Genomic DNA, 17,507 nt, shown 5'->3' with positions numbered 1-17,507 from the left:
CTGAAAGGGCCTTGCTGAAGAGAGACAGCCGGCAGGGACAGGGCGTCTCAGCTTCCCGAGAGTTACACCCTGGCTTGCATCTTCCTCTCACTGTGGGTGATCTTGGGATGTGATTTAAACTCTCAGAGCTTTTTCTTCGCAGTTCAGTTTTATCCACCTGCAGCATATGGAAGTTCCAGGCTAGGAGTCCAGTCAGAGCTGCAGCTGCAGGCTTATGCCACAGCCATGGCAACACGGTATCTGAGCTGCACCTGCAGCCTACGCTGCAGCGTGCGGCAATGCTGGATCCTTAACCCACTGAGCGAGGCCAGGGATCAAACCCTCATCCTCGCAGACGCTATGTCAGTTTCTTAACCTGCTGAGCCGCAGCAAGAACTCCTTGCCCAGTCTGATACTGGGATGATGGCATCAGTAAGTGAGCCCCACTTTCTGCCTTCCCTTCTCTTCAGGGACAGAATGGGCAGAGAAGCAGAGTCGTGCGCAGTGGACCTGGGAGTCATGGCCAAACAACGGAAGAAACCCCCTCGGGAGCAATGGATCTGTCCAGAAGCTGTTCCTTTGGTGGAAGGGGAATTGAGCCAGATAAACCTCTCAGATCCTTCCTACTCTGAGATTCGGCGAACCTGTCGCCTTCAGGGCCTAAGTACTGAGGAGAGGCGGTCAGGAGCCTGACACTTGGCGTCACCCGTCGGTAAAAACAACCCGCTGGGCTCCAAGGACATGAATCCTTAAAATGAACATCTGTGAATCGAAGTGTGTCGTTTAAAAGACCCGCCTCCACCGATGACAGCCCTCGGGAGCCGGTGACCACAGTGCAGGGGAAGAGCTCTGGAGTGGAAGCTTCGAGGTCCGTATCCCAGTGTCAGAAGTGAAGGGCTTTGCCGATGGTCTGGGCAGCTTATTCATCAGGAAGGAGTGGACGCTGAACCTCCGAGGGGTCTCGTACTAGCGTTCCAGGATTCTTGGAATCTGAATTATTAAGATCCTGAAAGTCAGGGGTGTAGAAACGTCAGGAGATGCCTCCCATCAGGACAGCCCTGCTTTGTGCGTGTTCTCTCGAGCGGCACGTCCTCCCGGCCAACTCCCGCTCGTCCTGTTCGAAGGCTCCCCTTCCCAGCGTGTCCGTCGCGGGCTTAAGGTGAGTGTTGCGGGCATGGCCAGCGATTCTCTAGGATTGGGGACGGGGCACCTGCCAGGCACACGTATCCTCTCGCGTGATCCACACAGCAACGCTTACGAAGGAGGCACTATTATCTCCCCTTTAGCCAAGAACGCAGGGGTCAGCAAAGTTAAATATGTCGCCAAGGCCCTACACCGCGTTAGTGACCGAGTCTGACTCTGACTCGCACCTCTTTCGACTCTACAGCCCTTCCCTTGTCTCATTCGTCCCTGTAACCTGAACTCGGCGTCCAGCCCCAGCCTTCCGTGTCCCTCAACTGAGACTGTTGAATAACTACCTGATTCTGGTCAGTCCATCGGTGGTGATTTACTGAATGGAGCAAAGTGCTGGGGGAGCCACGGAGGCGGGTGTAACTGGACGGGGATCGAGCCAGCCTTTCCTTGGCTTGCGAGGAACTTCTGGAGACATCTGCTTTGAAAGAAATGCTTTCATTAGCCCCTGTAGTGATGTCTCAGCTCAGCAGGAGAGGCTTGCAGTGTCTCTAGACAAGGCCAGCTGGCAGGATAGACTTGTTTACAGAAAACTAGTTTTACGTCTTTCTGACAACCCTGCTTTAAAAGTCCTACCATCAAAAGGAGAAACAGAACTGGAAAACAACTCTACGGCCTATGAGATGGGCTTTGTGAGAGGCTGCTCAGGATTCTGAGCCAGCAGAATGGAGGGAGTGATTATTTCTGCCTGCAAAAGTGAAGGAGGGTTTCACTGAGAAGGTGGCATTTGATTGGAGACTCAGAGGTTAAGTAGCTGTATTTATTTGTTGTTTTGTGTTTGTCTATTTCGCAGGCATTTAAAGAGAAAAGCATTCCTATGAAGAATATGCAAAAGGAGGAAGGGACCCCAGGAAGCTGCAGATGGTTCCTTGGGGTGGGGGTGGGGTGAGGATGGCAAAAGATGCAAGACGGGGAGCTTGGTTGTGCCCAGTGGTCCAAGGGCCTTGAGTGCCCTGCTGAGGGTTTATTCTGCAGCTCTTCTAAGATGTCCTGGCATGTACTGAGCCGAAGCTCCGAACAGCCACCTTAGCTTTTGTCTTTTAGTCCCAAAGTCCTGGCAACGAGCAGGAGGGGAGCAGCAGAGTAGGGTGGAAGCCAGGGGTCGGAGGTCTGGAGTCTAGTCTGACTCTGCTGCCTTCTCCCTGGTGACTCGGGCTCTGCGGGCTTCTGTTTGCTCATGTTGAGTGGAACGGCGAGAAGGTTCTTCGGAGCTCTGCACTCCCACACGTCTCTGTATCAGCTTCAGGAAGGGCATCCCTTATGAAGTTCAGAGGAGCCCCCGTGGTGGACAGACTCTTGAGGGAGACACCCCTCATCCTGCTGGTCTTCCTGGCTTCGCGTCGTTCTCCACTTGGGTGGGCAGAGCCTCTGACTTGCTTCTAACTGATAGCATGTGGCGAAGGGGATGAGATGGTGGCGATGCATGTTACTACATAGATGCTTGCATGGTTACACGACATAAAATTGCAGCACTCTCTTGCTGGACTCTCTCTCTTACTCCCTGGCTGGCTTTGAAGAAGCCGTCTGCCATGTTGGGGGGATGCCTGCCTTGGGCGGGGGGTCGGGGGGCATGAGAAGGAACTGCAGGCAACTCTGGGAGCTGGGGGCGGGGGCGTCCCACTCACAGCCAGCGAGGAGGGGGAGCTCTAGTCCTACAGCTGCAGGGACTGAATTGTGCCAACAACCTGCGTGGGGGACGGACACGGATCCTTCCCCAGCTGAGCCTCAGATGCGTCTGCAGCCCTGGCCGAGACCTTGACTGCAGTTTTATGGGACTGGAAGCAGAGGACTCAGCTAAGCTGGGCTTGGATTCCTGAACCCAGAGAACCTGTGAAATAGTAGATATATGTTGTCTTAAGCCTCTCAGTTTGTGGTAAGTTACTGTGCAGCAGTAGATACAGTGTCCCACCCTAGCACTTGAGACTCCTAACCCCATGCCCTGAATTCTGTTTAGAGCTCCAAACCGCTGTCTGTGAATGACCCCGTACCAGTATCTCCATACCAGGTTTAATCTGTCTACGTGTAGATTATGCCTTCATATTCCAGCATCGACCTTGAGGAAATGCTTATTCTGTAGGAAGCACACACAGAGATGCGTAAGCCCAGGGCCTGGTAGGGGAGACAGTCCACGGTTCCAGAGCTGAAGAGGGCCCCCCTGCAGGGGTGAGAGAGCTGAGGAAATGAATATGCATCTAGCACTCCATCAGCGAGTCTGCCTTCCCAGCGTTACCTCATTTGAGTCTCACAAACCTCCAAGGTAGGCGCTAGTTGTACCGAGGAGGCAGCTGAGCCCCAGAGAGGTTCACGGACTTGCCAGGTCGCGCACCTCGTGTGGGCCAGATCCCAGACTCTAACCTAGTTCTTCTCATTTCCAGTTGTTTGGGAAATTAAGCATCAGCTACACATTTCCTAGATGTTACTCTGTGATACTGGAGCATCGGGAGGGCAGGCTGCCCTAGAACTCTCTGGGAGGTGTCGTAAGGGACTTCTGTCTGACCCCAGCATCGACGGGCCAGTGAGCCATCACCCCAGGGACAGGGCAAGAGGACAGAGCACACCCGGGCCTGCCTTCACCCACCCTCCGCGAGCGCGGGGCCGATGGTCCAGAAGCAGAGGCTGCGAGCGTTTCTGTGAAGGACGGGACTGTGCTCTGTGTGTGAGGGTCATTTTGTTTTGTTTTACTTTATTTTTTGTGTGTTTTTTTTAGGGCCGCACCTGTGGCATTTGGAAGTTCCCGGGCTAGGGGTCGAAGCGGAGCTGTGGCTGCCGGCCTGTGTGGCATCTGAGCCTCATCTGCAACCTACACCACAGCTCACGGCAGCGCCAGATCCTTAACCCACTGAGTGAGGCCAGGGATTGAACCCATGTCCTCATGGATGCTAGCTGGGTTCCTTACCCCTGAGCCGTGATGGGAACTCCCAAGAAGTCCTTTATGATGAGAAGGATGTGGAGCAGTGGTACTCAAACTCAAAAGAATCTTCTGAGGAGACCTGTTCAGTTGCAGAGTCTCCAGCACCCTCCAGGCTCCTAATCCCGTGGGGCTCAGAAGGCATTCTCAGCAAGACCCCCAACCATCTGACGCAAACGCTCAGAGAGCGCCTGGGTATTGACGATGCCTCAGAGCCGGACAGGCCGAGGTGCTGGTGGCGGGCGCTCTGCCGGGGGCTGTTCCCGACCGTCCTCCTCGCAAGTTTGCCCTTCTCTTTCCTTACAGGACGGAGGAAGACGGGCCTGCCGCTAAATAGCTCAGCAACTCACTCTGCGGGGAGAGAAGGCTCCTGATAGCTTTGGCCAGTGCCTGTGGTGTAAGCACCCCCGCGGTGGCGGCGAGCAAGTCGCCCAAGGAGCATCCCTGGGCCCCGAACGGGAGGAGAGACCGGCCGTTCCGCCGCCTGCGCGCTGGGAGGACCTGCTCCGGCGACCCCTGCAGGCGACTCAGGTAGGAGAGGGGACGGACCTCCCAGGGTCTCGGTTTCCCCACTGGTAAAGGGATGGATGGCGCCTCACTCAGAACCACCTCTTACACCTCGCCGGGCCCACTGGGGCTACGGAGGCTGGGTTCAGGGGGCCGGCGTGCCGAGGCAGCCAGGGACGGGGGCAGAGCCGGCCCAACTCTGCTCACCCTTCTTTCCCAGGCGGGGGAGAGGCTCACGGGCTGGCTGGGAGGAGCACCGGCTTAGGAGTCCCTACTGCTTCAAACCATGGCCTCAACACTCAACCGAGCCTCCGTGGCCCTTGCTCTCCCTGTCAGCCACCTGGGAACAATGCTGTGCCCACCCCGCAGCATGGTGCTGAGGACCAAGGAGACAAGGTCTGGCACGTGCTGAGATTTCTCTGCCTTTTTTTTGTTTAGTTTTAGGGCCGCTCCTGCGGCGTGTGGAGGCTCCCAGGCTAGGGGTCAAATTGGAGCTGCGCTGCCGGCCTGCACCACAGCCACAGCAACGTGGGATCCAAGCTGCATCTGCGACCCACACCGCAGCTCACGGCAACGCCGGATCCTTCACCCACTGAGCTGGGCCCGGGATCGAACCCGCCTCCTCGTGATTACTAGTTGGGTTCACTACCTCCAGATTCTGTAAATTTTAATCTCTCCCTTGTCTCCATTTCTTTCTTTGCCATGACAGTTATTTCCCAAATTTTACCAGAGCCCAGTTGGACCAAAGGGCTGATTCGTTCATAAGCAGAGTAATAAGTCACTCATACTGTGTAACTGGGGGAAAGATGCTTCAGACAAAAAAAATATGTCTAACATATATGCATATATGTACATACGTGTGTGTGTGTTCCTTGACTGTTCCTTCTGCCCCGCAGCAGAAGACCCCCAGGCTCACACCCACGGTCACACAGCGTCGGGTTTATCCCTGGCTGCATGAAGCCCCTGGGGTTCCTTGCGAAAGCACCCGGCGTCTCAGAACGAGGCTGTCGGGAGGGCCGGTTTAAACAGGAGTTTGCTCGAGTCGGTGCTGTCAGAAGGCGGGGACAATCGGGTGAGGAAGCGTGAAGCGTGTGGCGGGTGAAGAGACCGCTGTCACTCCTGGCGCCTGGGAGAGGGGCCGTTGGTCTCTTTTATGATTCTGGCTTTGCCCATCTCCAGACGTGGTTATGAGACGGCGTGGTTTTTGTCTCGTTGCGTCGCAAGGTCATTGCGACGACCTTGTCTGGCGCTAGTGTCGTGTGAACGCGTTTGTGTTCGCGGGAGAAGGTCTCGCCGTGAGGGCCCGGCCAGCACACCGCTCACGGGGCGGCTGTTCTCTTCCTCATCTCACTGGTTCGCAGAACATTCCCTGACGCCTTTTCGGCGTGATGACACCTGCTGTCTCATTGCACCTTGCAGCGCAATGCCGGCAAGCACAGTCCTCTCCATTTGAAAATGAATCCGGAGCCGTCCAGCTCTGAGCCCAGGGCCCCCTCTGTTAAGCCGCTCCCCCAGGAGGGAGGCCGAGGACCACCCCCGGAGGAGGTGTCCGTTCCTGGCGGGACAGGCCTGCCCCGCCCAGGCCTTGACACTTTGGAGCGAGTCCTGGGCACGTCAGTGAGACACGAGACTGGCCGTCGGTGGGCACAGCGGTTTGGGGGAGTTGAGAGGGTGGGCACCTGGGCCCTTCCCCGAGGGACCTGGGAGAAGTCGTTTCCCCGCTTTGGCCCTCACTTGCTCTGCCTAGTCATCTGAGAGTCTCTGAGCTCTGGCGGTCTGGGAATCAATGTTTTGGGTGAGCGCGTGGTGTGAGCCAAGGAGGGGGCGACGCACCAGTGATGGATTTTCTACCGTCAGTGTTTTGTGGTGCTTTTGCATCTTTCTCTTTCGTCTGCTTTGCTTGGTCCCATCCTTTTCCGGTCCCTCCTTGGTTCCTGCCTCTGCTGTTCTCCCCGTTCCCCTCCTCCGTGTCCAGGGCTCCCTGGAGGCCCTCCAGCAGCTGCTGAAATGGGCGCATCCACATCCCCACGCCCAGCCCGGCTGTCAGCCCCTCAGCCTCAGCCACCCCGGGCCTCATTTCCAGCTGCTTCTGCCACAGGCTGAAGCCCCCAACAACCGTGGTCCCCTGCAAGCCCCTCCCTCCCCGCCCAAGTTGCTGAGCCAGGGGTCGCTCAGAGTCAGGCCCTTAGAGGAGGCTGGGGTCTGTCTGAGATTTCACCCAGTCCAACCGGCCGAGGCCCAGAGAGGGGGCAGTGTCCCCATCGTCACACAGCTGCTGAGCGCGAGTCATACACGGCCCTCAGGCATCCTGATCCCCACGGAAAGTCCATTTTTATTTGGAACCTACCAGTCGTGATCCATTCAGCACATGGATTCTACGCATGCTCGTTGGCCTCTCTTCTGTACCGGGTCTGGAGCTGGCAGGGAGAACGAAGCGCTGTGCTCCCGGGGATTCTAGTCCAGCGGGGGGACAAAAGCAACCGCATCCCCAGTGCCCTGGCGGCTAAGCAGACGGAGCGCTGCAGGAGGGTGGGGAGGAAACCAGGAAATGCCGGGGAGAGAGAAGGCCATGAGGTTTGCGTTGGGTCTTGAAACTTGGTAGAGGTTTACCAAGCAGGGGGTGTGGAGGAGAAGAGCCTCGCTGTCAGGGGCAGCTGCCTCCCCCGCAGAAAGGCGTGGCGCCCTGGCAGGGCGCGGCAGAAGCCTCCGCGCGTGACATGGGGAGATGGCCGGGAATAAGAAGGATCGGGCTCTGGTTTCGTTGCTGCCGGAGTCACTGGAGGCCCACAGGTGCATCGCTTCGTCTCTCTGCGTCTCAGCCGCCTCCTGTCCCCAGGAAGAAGCCTGTTAGGGAGTTCCCGTCATGGCGCAGCAGTAATGAACCCGACTAGTATCCGTGGGGACATGGGTTCGATCCCTGGCCTGGCTTAGTGGGTTAAGGATCCAGCATTGCCACGAGCTGTGGTGTAGGCCAGCAGACACAGCTCAGATCTGGTGTTGCTGTGGCTGTGGTGTAGGCTGGCAGCTGCAGCTCTGAGTTGACCCCTAGCCTGGGGACTTCCACACGCCTTGGATGCGGCCCTAGCAACAACAACGACAACAATAAAAATGCCCGTATGGCCTGATAGTTGTAGAGCTGCTCCGTCCAGTATGGTAGCCACTAGCCGCAAGGCAGTATTTAAATGTAAATTAATTAAAATGACATACAATTGAAAATTGAGTTTCTCAATTGCACACTAGCCACATGTCACCTGTTCGAAAGCTCCTGGTGAAGTGGCTGCCCTGCTGGGCAGCACAGGTGTTACATCCTTCCATCCTGCTAGGAAGTTTTCCTGGGCAGCGTTCCTCCAACGGGGCGGGGAGGGGGGGGTTCCTAAGAGAAGGGGCTTGTCCCACTGCCCAGCCCTGGTTCTAGCCTCACAGTGACCCAGCTAAGAGGAAGGGGTCCTTGGTCTCTTGGTCATTTTGGTTTTTTTAAACACAGCCACCCCTGCGGCATGTGGAGGTTCCCAGACTCGGGGTCGAATTGGAGCTTCAGCCGCCGGCCTACACCACAGCCAGAGCCGTGCGGGATCTGAGCCATGCCTTGACCTACACCACAGCTCACGGCAATGCTGGATCCTTAACCCATTGAGCGAAGCCAGGGATGGAACCTGCATCCTCAATGACACTGTAGCAGGTTCTTAACCTGCTGAGCCACAGTGGGAACTCCCACATATGTTGTTTTCTGATTTAGCGGCAGGAAAACCTACCCCAGGACCTGACCCTCAGCAGGTTCCGAGGGTGGGCACTTCCGAACCATCGGCTCCTAGGAAACGGGTCCAGAGCAGCCCAGTTTAGGAGCCAGGCTGTCTTGAGTGATGGTGGAACTTGGAGCACAGTACCGTCTCTAGGCTTCGGTTTGTCCAGAGCACCTCAGGTGTTATTGAAGCTGTGACACACACGATCCTCTGAGGAGCCTGTGGCTCAGACACATGGCCTCTGGCCTCTGCCGTGTCTGCGGCTACATGGATGATTGTGTCTTGATGCTCGCGGGAACCAAGCAATGGAAAACCGTATTTATTATGCATAAGGCTTTCATGCGATCTGGCTTAATGGTTTAGAAGCAAAGAATGAGGCAGCAGGGAGAATGAAGACCTTATGTACTTTTCTCTTTTGGGGGCTGCACCGACAGCAGTTCCCAGGCTAGGGGTCAGACGGGAGCTGCAGCTGCCGGCCTGTGCCACAGCCGGCGGCAATGCCAGGTCCTTAACCCACTGAACGAGGCCAGGACTGAACCCGTATCCTCACGGACACCATGTTGGGTCCTTAACGGGACCCGAGTCCCAGCGGGAACCCCAGAGTGGGTCTTTTGGGAGGAAGGACATGAAGAGCTTGCCTGGTCTGTGCCAAGCGCTGCTTTGAGGGGTTCAAGAGGTAAGGCACCTATGAGGTCGGGGGGCGAGCGCTCGGACTACCCTTGCTTCGCAGACCAGGAAACGGAGGCCGGGGCAAGTGCCGCACTCAAGACCTCGCGGCTCCGGGGTGGCAGGGCGGGGACGCTCCCGCGCAGCGGCCTCAGCACCCAGAATGTCCACCCTCATCTAGAGTCCTCTCAACTGGGCAGCTGCTAACATCAGGACCTGAGGGAGTCTTTGGGGCCGTGTAGCACCCTGGTCTTTAATTATGGGGGTGCCGAGGACCACGGAGGGGCGTCGGACTGCACAAGGTGACCCAGTCAGCTTTTCAGGGCGGACCATGACTCTGAGTGTGGGTCTCCTGACTCCTGGTCAGGGTTCCCTGTGCTTCACTAATTTAAAGGAGTTCACTGGTGGCTCAGCGGTTAAGGATCTGGCATTGACACCGCTGTGACTCTGGTCACTGTTCTGGTGCAAGTTCAGTCCCTGGCCTGGGAACTAGTGTTTGCCCCCCCGCAAGAGCCTAATAAGTAAAATAACCCCCGAGTATCTTCTGGTTGCCCACCTTGTGCCGGATGCTTTTGTGGAAAAACCTGGCCCTTGCAAAGAGAGGCCCTGGAGGCCAAGCTTTTACCTTAGCTGTTTACTCAGGGATGTTAAGTGCGTCACCTCTTCTGTCTTGACCTCAGCGTCTTCAGATAAAGAATAAGGATATAATGGCCGTAAGGACTGAAGCAGGGTGCCCGGCGCAAGGCGATGGCTCAAGACGTGGTGAAGTCTGCCGCCACGGGCCCTGCCCTCTACGATCTGGTCACGGAGGCGAGACTGTCACGCGAGGAGGGATCAGGACAGCAAGGCGGGCTTTGTCTGCAGGTCAGACAACGCATGTTAGGATGGCTAATGTGCTGCGGGCTCCATCTGGCAGAGGAGTCCTTAACCTTGAAGTGATTGATTCATGATCAAGAAATCATCCAGGAGCAGCTGGCCTGCAGAAACCAGTGTGGGCACTAGGTGGCGCCAGTGCCCCACCTGGCAACCAGGAGGGACCCGCAGGCAGCTTGGGGAACTGGGTGTTGCTTCTAGAGAGGGAGCGGCCCTGGGGCACTGATGGCCCGGGTGCGCCGCTCCGGAAAGAAGGGGAAACAGGAATTCCACGTTCCTTGCCTAATTATTCATCACAGGCACCCTTGCAGGTGTTATCTCGGCTCTGCACACAGGGCACCGTGACTCTCAGAGGGTTTTTAATTTGTCCAAGGAAGAGTGGGAAGACGTGGGTCTAGGACTTAAATGCAAGCCCACTGATTCCAAAGCTCACCCTCCTTCTAGGAAAATCCGTTGCTCCCAGTGGTGGAATCACTGTGTCCATCGAGGCTAAGGGAGATCACACGGGAAGATAGAAGAGGAAATCAAACCTCCTCCCCGAGATCTGTAGGCTGAGTCCATCCCCTTTTCACCTGGTCACTGCAACTGCTTCCTAGTCCGTTTGCCCGCTTCCCTTCTTGCTCCTCTAGGGGCTGTTCCCCACGGTGACCTTGCTTAAATGAAACCATGTCACATGGTCTCCCAGTTCAAAGCCCCCGATGGCTTCCTCGTCCAATGAGAACAAATTTCCCACCACTCTCACAAGCAGTGGTGTGCGGGTACGTACCTAACAGCAGGCTCTCGGGAGTGGGGCGCTCCGATTCGCAGCGTTTGCTAACTGTGGTGAACGTTTTCCCTCCACAGTCAGTCTCAGGCGTCCAACATTGAACATGCAGCACCCAGAGCCCCTCCGAGCTGGCTCCGGCAGGCTGCTGCACTGAGGCCCCGCCGGGAGGGTCTGGCCCCGGACTACTCCTGCGGGCAAATTGCTCATGCCTCTCCCCGGGCTCCTTCTGCTGGGTCCCCGGCTTTCCGTCATTTCCCGACAGTGACAAGCATGCTTTGACCTCAGGGCCTTTGCACTTGCACCCCCCCCCCCCCCCCGGCTCTGTACATTATTTACGGCACCACCTCCTTCAGTGTTCTACTCACCTGCTACCGAGAGGCCTCCCCTGGTCGGCTTACCTAAGACAGCCTAACGCCCTTCTGTCACTTTAAGTCCCTCACTCCATTTTAGTTTCCCCTGAGGTCAGCAATCACTACCGCAAGTGGTAGACTTATTCATACTTATCTGTCTGGGTCCTCGTTGTATTCCCACCCCAGGACAGGCCTGGCTCAAAGAAGACAGTCAACAAAGATCGGTTAGATTAGGACACGAGTTCCTACCTTTCCTCTACATGTAATGAGCCCCACGCGAGGCCAGGGCCAAGCCTCATAGAGGCTCGGTGATGGGACATGTGGAACTCCCACCCACGTCACTGGAAGAGAGCCTCGAGTTCTGGATGGGGCCCCGGAGTCCAGGGAGAAGCCAGCAACCCACTAGGCAGGGTGAGTAGGCAGAGAAAAATTGATCCCACTTGAGAAAAGCCTGCAAACTAAAATTCTGCAACACATGAGGAAAATTAATGAATAAAGTCAGGGAAAACATCCATCCATGGAACGTGAATAACGAGTTATAAATTAAAAACAGGCAGAAATGAAACAAACCGTTTAGAAACATTGGGAATGAGAAATATAGTTGTCGAAATAAATGAAAGAGACAGGAGGAATCCAGATCGGACATGGTAGAAGATAGGATTAATTATTTGGAAGAGAAAACGGGGGATTTCACCCAGGGGGCAGCAAGAGATAGAGAGATGCATTATGGGAAAGAATAGTGTGGAAGTCAGGTCCAGTGCAGTAGGCTGCACTGTTGGTGCCTGGCCCACACGCCCTCGGCCGACCCCAGCCGTCGCCTGAAAACAGACCTGTGCAGAAAAGCAGCTTCCTGCTTCTCCATCTGAGTGCGTTTTCTGGCTGTAGGATCACACGCGGCTTGCACAGAGGCAGGCAGAGTACTGGGGGAATTAGCCCCGGGAGATGCCCTCAGCCAGAGGGAAGGCAGTTCGTGGATAAATGCTCCAGCTTCCTTGTTGCCTGATTGGACAGTGATGCAGCCCGTTTCCCGTAGTTTCCCATAGGTCCCATAGCCTCAGTTGACCCCAGCAGTACCCTGCCCATGCTCAAACCCGGTATTGGGTTTTCCCCCTTCTATGTCTCATTTCTCCACTCCGCTGTACTTCCGGGCATCATCTTCCAAATTAACTACTTGCATCCGAATGCTTATCTTGGGATCTGCTTTTGGGAAACCCAAACTAAGACAGGTAGGAAAATAACCATGGCTTGAACAATGTACAACTCCATTTCTCTCTTTTGGAGTAGCGTTCCAGTGTGAGGACGTTTAGGGCAACCTCATAGTCGTTGAGGCCCAGGCTTCTTCTGTCTGGCTTCTACCATATGGTCCAAGATGGCTGCACCAGTGCCAGCCATCTCATGCATCTTCCAAATAGCAGGAAGAAAGTCGGGTCAAAGGCTAGTATACTCCCTCGCTGTAAAGACATTTCAAGGAGCGTCCATAAGACTTAGGCATATATCCATTGTCCGGAGCTCCGTTGTACAGCCACGCGCAGCGATATCGGGGAGGCTGAGAGGCGCAGCCGTGGTTCCAAGAGGCCATGTGCCTGAGGAAAAGGCAGATATTCTAATGCTGAGGAAAAAGGAAAAAATAGGTACACGGAGGTAGCTGGCATCCCGCGGCCCAAGCGGTTAAGAGACACGGAATCCTGGCTGACAGGCTGCTGTGCAGGAGTTCCAGGAGAACAGAGGGGATGCCAAAGAAGCCAGATGAAAGAGGTAAGGGCTGAGACTTTCTGAGAATTAAAAAAAGGGATCAGAGCTCAAAGGTCATACTCCATGCTGCGCAGAACAAATAAAAGTCGATCCGTGCCTCGCCCGCTGTAGTCAAACTGCAGAATATCGACGATAAAGACAGACGCCAACGCTGCTGCAGAGGAAGCCGGGACTCCCGGGACCCTGCCCCGACACAGGCTTCATGCCCATGACTTGGGCTCCCGTCCTCCAAGCCACGAGGGGCAGAAGCGGGGTCCAGTTCCGGCCACTGAACCAGCCCGAAGCTTGGCCCCGGCCTCACGCAGGCCCATTTGGCCCCCTCCGCCAGAGGAAGCCGACCGCCGCACGCCTGACGGCTCTGCTCAGCCCCCCGCCCCCGTTCAGGCCCAGACCCCGGCTGCCATGCTGCGGAGCCCTCCGTAGGCCTGCTGCACCTCTGGTCCACGAAGGTGTTTATTCCTGGCTCAGATTTTTCTGAGGTTTCTCTTTTTTCGGCCACACCTGTGGCATGTGGAAGTTCCCGGGGCAGGGATTGAACCCATGCCCCAGCAGCAACCCAAATCACAGCAGTAACCACCCCGGGTCCTCAACCCCCTGTGCCACAGGAAACTCCCAGTTTATCATCTTCTATCAAGGCTGTGAGCTTAGTGCCAGAGGTGGGATTCAAAAGGCGACGTGCAGCACCACCTTGGCCGGGAGTTTCTGGAGCATTTGCATCTCTGCAGAGCGGAGACGCTCTGCCTGTGACAGGGCCATATGTGCGGTTAGGGGAAAAGAAGGAGTCTGCCTTTCTAGATGCTTCTGTCTTCTTTTCCAAGGAAACACAGGCCCTACGGGACCAAAAGCCCCTGATCAAAGCGCACGGGGCCCCCTGGCCTCCCAGTCTCCTGGTTCACTGCGCCCCGACTTTCCCAAGTCATCCGTCAGGGCGCTTCCTGCCCACTCTGCCCCTCAAAGGTCTCCACCGATGTAGGCGTCGGGTGTTCACAGCTATATCTGAATTTCAACAAGCGACGCATAAAGCTGTTGTCATCTTTAGAGTGTGCAGGGCTGGCATTCAAGTGGCGGGATGACAGGTTGTGTGTGGGGTCGATCGACTGGGTCAGAGACATCGCACCTGGCTGGCGGGCCGCGCTTTCTGCCGACAGGAGCTGTCCAACAAGGGCCGGGCTGCTGTCACCGAGGGAAATCAAGCGGGGGACGGCTGACCTTCCCCGAGCGCCGGGCGGGGCGCCGCGTGGAGGGGCCCTCGGAGCGGGAGGGGGGCGCGGGGAGCAGCAAAGGCAGCAGAGCCGCACGAGCATCCTGGAAGCCGGCCTCCCTCCTCACGCTGCCGGGTTTCCAAAAGCACATCCCACACAGCTGCTCGTGGGCCCGGACGTGTGTGCCACATCTCCTTTTTGGGGAGCTCATCTGTGAATGAAAGGTTTGGACCCGAGCCATTCTGAGTCTCCACCAACAAAGGGAGCTCAGAGTCTCGGCGACACGGAGCCTCTCCCCTGCTCCCGAGACCCCGGTGGCCCCTTCAGGTCCCTGCCTGTGTGTCTGCTCACTTGTGTGGCCCATTCCACACAGGCGACCCCACCTGCCAGCACTGCAGCCCTTCAGAATCTGCAGCGTGTCACAGTTACCATAGCAGTGAGATGTGCCTTCCGCGCGTGCGGTTTAAACCTTGTGATGGAGATGCTCTTTTGTCTGTGTTTTAAAGCCACAGCATTTTTCTCTCTCTGCCTCTACATTTGTGATGCCCTGAGCACTTACTCTAAAGGTGAAAATAATCCCAGAAAGACTTCCTCAGGGAAGAATGGGTATTTTTCTTTCCCCCAAACTGTGCTGGGGCTCAAAAACTTTTATTGTTTTTTATTCTTTTATTGGTTTTGTCTTTTTGCCTTTTCTAGGGCCACACCCATGGCATATGGAGGTTCCCAGGCTAGGGGTCTAATCAGAGCTGTAGCCACAGCCACAGCCACAGCCATGCGGGAGCTGAGCTGCATCTTTGACCTACACCACAGCTCACGGCAATGCCAGATCCTTAACCCACTGAGCGAGGCCAGGGATCGACCCCGCAACCTCATGGTTCCTAGTCAGATTCGTTAGCCACTGAGCCACAACGGGAACGCCTCGAAAACTTTTATAACATGATTGGTAACGTATAAGAGGTTTTATAGCGTGCTTGGTGGCATTTAAAGGATTGATTCTCTGAAAGGCTCACGCTCCCTTTCTAGCCCCAGCAGGTAAAGGCAGGGTCCTTGCAGGCCAGTGTACTTGTTATGGCTGGTGGCTGCCTTGAGAAGGGGAGAGATTTCCTATTTAATGGAACTCCGTATGTTTCAGAGTGCTGACTCTTTTCATCTGTATGGGAACCGATTTTACAAATGAGCAATCTAGACCCAGAGAGGTGAAGCAACTTGCTCACAGTCACACAGCCAGGAAGGGGCAGAGAGTGTTTCCCTCTCAGCCATGCTGTCTCCAAATCCTCTGGTTATTTTCTGTTCAGCCTTCTATTCTCCAGGAGGAATTCTGCTTAAGAAAGAATTTCTATGGGGATTGTAATCCTTAGGTATTGACATGTTGCTGCGACTATTTTAACGTTCCTCTGCAAGGCACTTAACATTTTGGGATAACTTTTCTTTTTTTTTTCTTCTTTTTTTATAATTTATTTTTTTTCCCACTGTACAGCAAGGGGATCAAGTTATCCTTACATGTATACATTTTCCCCCACCCTTTGTTCTGTTGCAACATGAGTATCTAGACATAGTTCTCAATGCTACTCAGCAGGATCTCCTTGTAAATCTATTCTAAGCTGTGTCTGATAAGCCCAAGCTCCGATCCCTCCCACTCCCTCCCCCTCCCATCAGGCAGCCACAAGTCTCTTCTCCAAGTCCATGATTTTCTTTTCTAAGGAGATGTTCATTTGTGCTGGATATTAGATTCCAGTTATAAGTGATATCATATGGTATTTGTCTTTGTCTTTCTGACTCATTTCACTCAGTATGAGATTCTCTAGTTCCATCCATGTTGCTGCAAATGGCATTATGTCATTCTTTTTTATGGCTGAGTAGTATTCCTTGTGTATATATACCACATCTTCCGAATCCAATCATCTGTCGATGGACATTTGGGTGGTTTCCATGTCCTGGCTATTGTGAAGAGTGCTGCAATGAACATGCGGGTGCATGTGTCTCTTTTAAGTAGAGTTTTGTCCGGATAGATGCCCAAGAGTGGGACTGCGGGGTCATATGAAAGTTTTATGTATAGATTTCTAAGGTATCTTCAAACTGTTCTCCATCGTGGCTGTACCAGTTGACATTCCCACCAACAGTGCAGGAGGGTTCCCTTTTCTCCACAGCCCCTCCAGCACTTGTTATTTGTGGATTTATTAATGATGGCCATTCTGACTGGTGTGAGGTGATATCTCATGGTAGTTTTGATTTGCATTTCTCTTATAATCAGTGATGTTGAGCATTTTTTCATGTGTTTGTTGGCCATCTGTATATCTTCCTTGGAGAACAGTCTATTCAGGTCTTTTGCCCATTTTTCCATTGGTCGATTGGTTTTTTTGCTGTTGAATTGTATAAGTTGCTTATATATTCTAGAGATTAAGCCCTTGTCAGTTGCATCATTTGAAACTATTTTCTCCCATTCTGAAAGTTGTCTTTTTGTTTTCTTTTGGGTTTCCTTTGCTGTGCAAAAGCTTTTCAGTTTGATGAGGTCCCATGGGTTTATTTTTGCTCTAATTTCTACTGCTTTGGGAGACTGACCTGAGAAAATATTCATGACGTTGATGTCAGAGAGTGTTTTGCCTATGTTCTCTTCTAGGAGTTTGATGGTGTCCTGTCTTATATTTAAGTCTTTCAGCCATTTTGAGTTTATTTTTGTGCATGGTATGAGGGCGTGTTCTAATTTAATTGCTTTGCATGCAGCTGTCCAGGTTTCCCAGCAATGCTTGCTGAATAGACTTTCTTTTTCCCATTTTATGTTCTTGCCTCCCTTGTCAAAGATTAATTGACCATAGGTGTCAGGGTTTATTTCCGAGTTCTCTATTCTGTTCCATTGGTCTGTCTGTCTGTTTTGATACCAGTACCATGCTGTTTTGATGACTGTGGCTTTGTAATATTTTTTGAAGTCTGGAAGAGTTATGCCTCCTGCTTGGTTTTTGTTTCTCAGGATTGCTTTGGCGATTCTGGGTCTTTTGTTGTTCCATATAAGTTTTTGGATTGTTTGTTCTAGTTCTGTGAAAAATGTCATGGGCAATTTGATAGGGATTGCATTGAATGTGTAGATTGCTTTGGGTAGTATGGCCATTTTTACAATATTGATTTTTCCAATCCAGGAACATGGACTATCTGTCCATTTCTTTACATCTTCTTTGATTTCTTTGATTATAGTTTTATAGTTCTCAGCATATAGGTCCTTTACCTCCTTGGTCAGGTGTTTTCCGAGGTATTTGATTTTGTGAGGTGCAATTTTAAAAGGTATTGTATTTTTGTATTCCTTTTCTAATATTTCATTGCTGGTATACAGAAATGCGACTGACTTCTGAATGTTAATCTTATAGCCTGCTACTTTGCTGAATTTATTAATCAGTTCAGGTAGTTTTTGGGTTGAGTCCTTAGGGTTTTCTATGTATAGTATCATGTCATCTGCATACAGTGACAGTTTTATCTCTTCTCTTCCTATATGGATGGATGCCTTTTATTTCTTTTGTTTGTCTAATTGCTGTGGCTAGGACTTCCAAAACGATGTTGAAGAGCAGTGGTGAAAGTGGGCATCCC

The 17,507-nt window shown here is 53.7% G+C and overlaps 1 long non-coding RNA gene across 5 annotated transcripts in view; it reads left to right on the top strand.

The window, feature by feature from the left end:
* LOC125132374 (uncharacterized) overlaps window positions 1-17,507 on the top strand; it is a 103,268-nt gene that overhangs the window by 13,502 nt on the left and 72,259 nt on the right. For 4 of the 5 annotated variants that reach the window (XR_007136229.1, XR_007136230.1, XR_007136232.1 and 1 more), the window contains one exon: window positions 4,385-4,609. This is a non-coding gene — a long non-coding RNA (uncharacterized LOC125132374). Of the gene's footprint in view, window positions 1-449; window positions 1,139-4,384; window positions 4,610-17,507 lie in introns of all 5 variants that reach the window. The other variant, XR_007136231.1, reaches the window with a different exon arrangement.

Source organism: Phacochoerus africanus, chromosome 8, assembly GCF_016906955.1.
Source record: "Phacochoerus africanus isolate WHEZ1 chromosome 8, ROS_Pafr_v1, whole genome shotgun sequence".
NCBI classification, from domain to species: Eukaryota; Metazoa; Chordata; class Mammalia; order Artiodactyla; family Suidae; genus Phacochoerus; species Phacochoerus africanus.
This window is presented reverse-complemented; position numbering and strand designations above follow the sequence as displayed.